This window comes from Montipora foliosa, chromosome 4 (assembly GCF_036669935.1).
Source record: "Montipora foliosa isolate CH-2021 chromosome 4, ASM3666993v2, whole genome shotgun sequence".
In the NCBI taxonomy this organism is placed as follows: Eukaryota; Metazoa; Cnidaria; class Anthozoa; order Scleractinia; family Acroporidae; genus Montipora; species Montipora foliosa.
The window spans coordinates 29,980,020-29,986,812 of record NC_090872.1 but is presented as its reverse complement, the minus strand read 5'-3'; the positions used below and the strand labels follow the sequence as shown (position 1 = coordinate 29,986,812).

The following is a 6,793-nucleotide window of genomic DNA, read 5'->3' as shown; positions in this document are numbered from 1 at the left end:
GAGGTCTTTAATTAGGTAACAGATGCTTATATCTAGTTTTTATCTAAACTAAGCGGTTGAGTACCTGCCAACGCAGTCGTTTTTTTTTTTTTTTTGTGGCAGGCGTATTTAATCTCCAGCTTACCTCAAAGCAATAGTCCTTTCCCGCAGCCAATCAAATTTTACCTATAGATTCTGGAAGACGACGTCACACGCAGAAAATTTAGGAGTCAACAACATGGAAGGTTTGACAGACTGTTTTTTGTAAGCATTTAATTTATTGTTAGCCAATGACTGAATCGTGATTTGTCGGGACGCCTCGCAGGTCAAAGTGCGGGAAAGGAATGTTGCTTTCGGGTGAGGAGGCGTTTTTGGGGAGGAGGAGAAATATAACTCCGCCAGAAACGAATGCGTGGGAGGCCAGCCTTAAAGTGGCTATGATTTAAATCCTTAAAAAATGCGTCAGGAAAAGAATCTGTTTTTTTTTAGCTAATAATAGAACAACCAAGAATTACTTCTTAAGAAGTCAGAAGTCGTGTATTCCTAATCGGAATATTTTATTTAAAGTATGCCTCCGCCTTAAGTTGAAAATGGCTGGGGAATAACGTCTTCTCGACGAAACCTCTTCCAGAACCCGTAATTTGAACGATCACGTTGAAGCATAATCATGAAATCTGTTGACCGAAACTTCATGGAAATGTTAATCTTTTCTTTTTTAGATGGGACTCTAGTAACTAGAATTATCCTATCTATGTTGGACCAAAAAACCCTTTACAAGTAACTTAAGTAAACTTATATTGTGCGTACGTGTTAGATAAAGATGCATTAATTGTATCCAATTAAGTTATAGACACAGCGCTAGCAATTGTATGTCTTTAACCTATCCTGGAAACACCCATTTCTCTCCTTGGTTTATCGCTTCGTTCTGGAAGACTGAGAAGAGGTAATGAAGACGAATTCAACAAACTTGTTTTGCCCGACAAATTCAGAGCAATGAATCTCTTTCTCCTCATTCTGGCATTGCTTCTTAGCTTGTGACAGGTATAATTGACTTTAAGAGAGTATTTATCATGATAACAAATCCAGTGGGTGGTAAATTCAATGATTTAATCTGCAGAAACACAGAGTCACGCACATGACGAATTCAACTTATCAATAGATTGGCTCATGTGCAATCCCACGCTCATTTAAGTCAAAAGCGCACCTTTCCGATCATATGAAATACAGCTTGGATTGCTCCAAAGGTTGAAGTTAATCAAAACGGTAAGTTTTTATTCTCATCGTTTGCTCAATTAGTTCATTTAGACTTCTGTTCTGAGGTCAGTAGCAGTTGGTGGTTCGAGAGTTTGTGAGCGTCCGCTGTCGCGTGAGTAGTTTGTCTTTTTGATTGTCACGAGTGTGTTTTTTCTAGCTCGGGGTCGCAAAGAGTAGAGGCCAGAGTTTCTGGTTTTGTGGTCTGTTCCTTTTGGTTCCGTTAGCTGGGTGCATGGGAGAGTGTATCAGCTAAAACAAGCTACTCTACAATGCGAGGATAAGTAAAGATTAAGATATGGTATAGTGATACTTGCTCTTGACTGCTTCTTTCAAGCGCACGAAACCAAGCTTATCTCCGGGCAAGGGGTGGAGCTGTGGAAAGTCAACTTTCCCTTGATCTGACTTACCCGAGATCCCTGATCTTGATTTTACGTCATGTAGGCGTTTATTTTTTTCTATCTATTCTTAATCCCGTTTTAGATTAAAAGTGTGTTATCCCAAATAACGTGTTCGGGAACAAGATTCACAACTGAATTATGATATTATTTCCATAGCCCATTTTCCGGGCAATGGGGTAAGCTCATATATCTTCTATATTCACCGTCTACTATAAGGCTTTAGGACTTTTTGAAGGCTTCCTGTGTGTTAAGTGTTCCTTTGTTAACTCTGTTATTATGCACTTGACTACAATGATTACAGTAGAAAGTTGTAGATCCATCTAGAATTACTTTAGTCCGTGTTAATTATTTAAGTCGACGATGTTGATCACGCAACCAGTGAGTATTTCATGGACCCAAGAAAGATGTGGTGGAATCAACGCCTTAGGCAAGAGGATAGCAATTCGAGTTTAAGGACGGTGCCTACTATTGTTATTGCGCATACGTTGTGCGCATCTGGAGATACTCGGATTTCCTATCGGTGATGCTTACTGATACCGTGATATTTTTGCGCGGTTTAAAACTATCCGGCAGGAGAAAGTATATCTTAGTAAGTACTCTTGGTATCCAAAAAGAAAATTGGGGGTAACCACGCACTTTTGAGAGATAATTAAGCTTCCATTTGATAAAGAACGCCGTACATTGCTTTGTATTATAAAGCTTTTTACAAATATTATTGATCAATTATCTTTGAAAAATGCGTGGTTAACCCCAATTTTCTACATTTCCTGCACAATCGTAAACTGGGGCCAAAATACCTTTGAATTAGTAGGCACCGTCCTTAAGCAGTTTTTTCAGGGTCAGCAAATTTCAGGCTCAATTCACGTTTTCAAAATTCACCGTTTTAATCTAAGCAAAAAATTAGGAAAATATCTTCAACTACACCGGCATTTTCGTATCGTCTTTACCTACCATTCTAGCCATCGCTCACAATGCCCCGACACATCGATCCGGGACTTTTCCGTGCTTTGCAATGCCAAATAGGCCATTTCCGAGTTCATGTCTGCCTCCTTTTTAAAGCGAGTCTAAGTGCAAAGTTTTTCTTATGATATAGAGGATATTACATGGCCGCTTGGGGATACGAATTTTATCTTCGAATGCGGAAAGTATCTCTCACGAGTGAGCGAAATGTTTATTATATAGATATTGATGAGATGTCCAGATTTTAAACAATTGTTTTAATATTCATTTTCGAAATAATGAAAAAGTGGTCACTAACTGCTAAAACAAGCATGTTGTGCAACATGAAACAAGATATGAAAGTTATGAAAAGCAAATCATGATAACGTAAAATTTTGCAATAAAAATGTTAATGTAGTAGAGAAGTTTCAAAAGTAACTTACAATGAAGACGAAGCTCGCGTTTTATTGGCTAATCGTGTTCGTTACCATGACGACACCAATATTCTCACATGTGAAAGATAAAAATGATATGTTCACTGCGCGCGGTGAAGATATGAATTTTTAGTAAAAGGAGAAATCCTGGTGTTTCATCAGTATCTATATAGTAAAAATTAGTTTATTTCATATGTAAAGTAGAACTAATTACTATCACAAAAACTTCGCACTTAGACTCGCTTTGAAGAGGAGGCAGACATGAACTCGGAAATGGCCTATTCGAAAGCTACTTAGCGAACTGTAGAGAAAACAACAAAGAAAATCGGCCGAAAATCGGGAGAACCGCTTGCAAATTCTTTGTTTGCGGGTTAACTATCCAGTTTACAGTTAAGTTTCGTCATAAGGCTTAGGTAGTTAAGAAGTAGCCTTTTTTTTTCGCCTTTACCGCAGCCAATCCCCGAACCTCTGAGATTAAATGCAAATTGGCCCTTTCAAAATCTCCCGTGGGGATTGAGTTGTATATAAAGCCTTTCGCAAAAGCTTTCTGAACTCTAATGCCATCTTATGTCTCTGCAGCCGGAGGGTTTTCTTTTCACTTAACGATGCGTTTTAGAATGTTTTTTTCTTTAAAACCAGTCTTGGAAAGGTTTCCATTTTCTCGACTTTTTCGCGGTTTTTTAAGCCTGGAGGATAGGCGAAAATGCAGTCGTGTTCCTTTAGTCAGTTTCGTTGTCAACGCTTTAAAGGCATTTTTATTCAATCCCAGGAAAAAAAATACCCCGATCTCAAATCCATACTCTGTGAAGATCATCCCATTAGACATTTTGGCGCCTCTTTATACGTATTACGCGAACAAAAAGATAAAGTACCAGCGTCCATCCGGTTCTAATCAACTTTATGAAGGCCAAGTTCGGGCGTAAAATGCAATATAAAATCATAACCTCTGAAGGCGCCTCCCACCAATTGCCTCTTTCGGACTGAACTAACAAATAAGATGTAAATTTCGTTTATTTCTTTTGTCCGGGCTGAAAATAGTTAAAGGAAACCAGGGTAGAATTTTCAGTAGGGCCGAAACATTTTTAAACGTAGAGGTAACTTTTACTCAGCAAGTGAGACGATCATCTGCCGCCAAGAGCCCATTATGGGGTCTTGCTGCCTCCTGGTAACTTGAGATCTCAAACTGGTATGTTTGATGGCACTTCTAAAGCATAATGCATAACGACCAGAACTTACTCTGCTTGACAGAGGTTTCCTTGGGTGTAAGATCATTAGACGACTGACTAAAACTGCAGCCGCGAGAGGTTGAACCAAGCACAAGGCGGGGAACACTACGTCAGATCACCGGCGAAGTCTTAAATTTTCGTCAGTGTGGGAAACATTTCCAATAACCCATCAGATCTCACGCAAAGCAAATTGTTTGGATAAAGAAAGGATGTTGAATTTTGTCTTTATTCGAAGAATACTTCTTCTGGGATGATACTGTACCGTAACTACCATTTTTTTCTCTAGCATCCCCGAATAGACCTTTAGAATCCGGCTCCATTTTTAGACTTCGACCTTTTTTTTTTTTGGCGGGGGGGAAGGGGAAAGGGGCGGGTGACGATCTGGTTGCGCATGCGTAAGATTTCTTACCCTCGTAGAGGGCAGTCCAAATAGGATTCGAACTCGGTATTCGGTATCTCCTCATTCAGAGGCAACTGCGCTGACCGCTAAAACCACGGACGACTACGCGATAAAGTAACGGGCAAATAGGTGTTAAAGAATTGTATGCGTGACCGTGATTGGAAACGAGTTTTTTTGTGTTTTCGTTGCATGCAATGCAATATCCAGTCATCGTATGACTCGGCAACACATCTTACCGGGAATTGAACTGGATATTGACTAAGATATTGTAACATAAAAAACCACTGCAATACTGTGATTTTTAAAGGCAATCGGCTAAAATTTGTTCGAACAAAGTGTAGGCCACCCGTATCCCCTTGTTACAGTTATGTGCTTAGCTACCTGGCCTTTAAATGAAAGTGAGGCTGGAGTTGACCTTTTTATGACACAGACCTCTCTGCTTTTCTTACGTTAATGATGTTCTCATGCTATTTAGTTAGAATTTACATAAGAAAAGCTATCAAAACAAGGTCATGTCTAGCCTCACCTTCTGTCATAGGCCAGGTAACTAAGCACACAACTGCAAAATGGTCTGTTGACATCGAAAATGATACATGTCCTTATATTTAAGGAGTCTTTATTTCCCTGGCTTCCATGTCTATAACACCCTGAAGAGTGTAAAAGTAACAAGGACAAAAGAAAAACTGTTCAGGAGGCAGTGCGGCCAAGTGGTTAGGACGCTTGTCTTGAGATCCGGAGTTCACGGGTTCAAAACTCGCTCTGACCACTCGCTGAATTTGTTCCTGGTAGTCCATGGTTCAACTTCCCAGCTGCACTTGTAAATAGCCAACTGGTTTGCCTCCGGCCAGTTGGGATTCTTAACAGTTGTGGTTGTGTTCTGTTGTTTCGTTCATTGTGTTTCATTGGCCCTGAAAAGCACCAATGGGGAGTGGTCAAATTAAGCAAGTATGTCTGTCTGTCTCAGGTAAAAAAACAGCTAATTAAGACATTGAAACCTTTAACGCGCAATCCTTGTCGAAATCTAACATAGACGGTAGTTTTCAGGGATCATTTTACCTCGTGGACGTTCCTGAGAAGTGAGTTCCTTCGGCTTGTTCCCTGATTTTCTCGGCTTCATTTCTTGCATGGTTGACTCTGTTTTCAACATTGAATGTAGCGTTTAGACTTTATAAAACGAGACTGGCCCAAAGAAATGAAATGACTTCGAAAGTGGGTTTGTTCCGTTTCAATAATCGCTTCGTTAGAATTGAGTTTATCGTCACGGCTAAAAATGCGCTTATTTTCTGACTATGGGAACTTTTTCATTTGATGACAGAACTCCTTTACTCCCCTATTTAAACCTTATCATTCCTCTTGTATCCTGCTAACGAGAACTGTGACAATTCAGAGTGTTTTCTCAATTAAGTTTGCCTCAGCTAAGTATAAAGAACAAACAATTAAAAACAAGGTAACATGGATGGTGCATACATAAGGTACTGGCCAGACCGCAAGGATGATGTTAGAGTTTCTCACTTTGCTTTTAATCTTAATAGGCCTTTTGCAACAAACGATCACATGGTACAAAATCCGCCATGCTGGAGGGCAAGCTCATTATTATTCCCCCACTGGGACAATAAAACAAAGGCAAGTCAAGCTTGCATGACTGGTTCAGGTCTCTTTGCTTTAATGTTCCAGTGGGGGAATAATAATGAGCTTGCCCTCCAGAATGGCGAGTTTTGTACCATGTGATAGTTTGTTGCAAAAGGCCTATTCTTTAATTAAAGGTCGTAAAGAGACGCTTCTGGAAAATAAACACAAAATTTTTGAAAGCAAGCATATTTAACCCATTGTGAAGTAAAACAGGCGAAAAATCAGTGAAAGTAACAAAACGAAAACTATAAAATAAAGGGGGTAGTTTCTAAAGAAAGTGTGGTGTTGTCGGTGGGGAAGTAATACACAAAAATTTGGTTTTATCAACGGAATTGACAATGTAAATTGACCACCGTACAGGGATTCTAAAAGCTGACGTTTCGAGCGTTAGCCCGGGTGTTAGCCCGACAGAGCGAAACTTTACTGACTGTGAAGTTTGGTAACTTAAATCCACTCCGTTCTTGAGATACAGAAGGAATTGTGAAACCCGAAAATGGCCTGTAAAGTCTCGGGACTTTCGAGGAACGGGCCCCA

The 6,793-nt window shown here is 39.8% G+C and overlaps 1 protein-coding gene across 3 annotated transcripts in view; it reads left to right on the top strand.

Moving 5' to 3' along the window:
* Positions 1–1,098: 1,098 nt before the first annotated feature.
* LOC138000575 (matrilin-2-like) overlaps positions 1,099–6,793 on the top strand; it is a 35,034-nt gene continuing 29,339 nt past the window's right edge. Inside the window, exons 1-2 of one of the 3 annotated variants that reach the window (XM_068847078.1) lie at positions 1,099–1,242; positions 1,391–1,531. The gene's annotated coding sequence lies outside the window, so the exon portion shown is untranslated. The remainder of the gene's footprint in view (positions 1,243–1,390; positions 1,532–6,793) is intronic. The other 2 variants (XM_068847076.1, XM_068847082.1) reach the window with 2 other exon arrangements.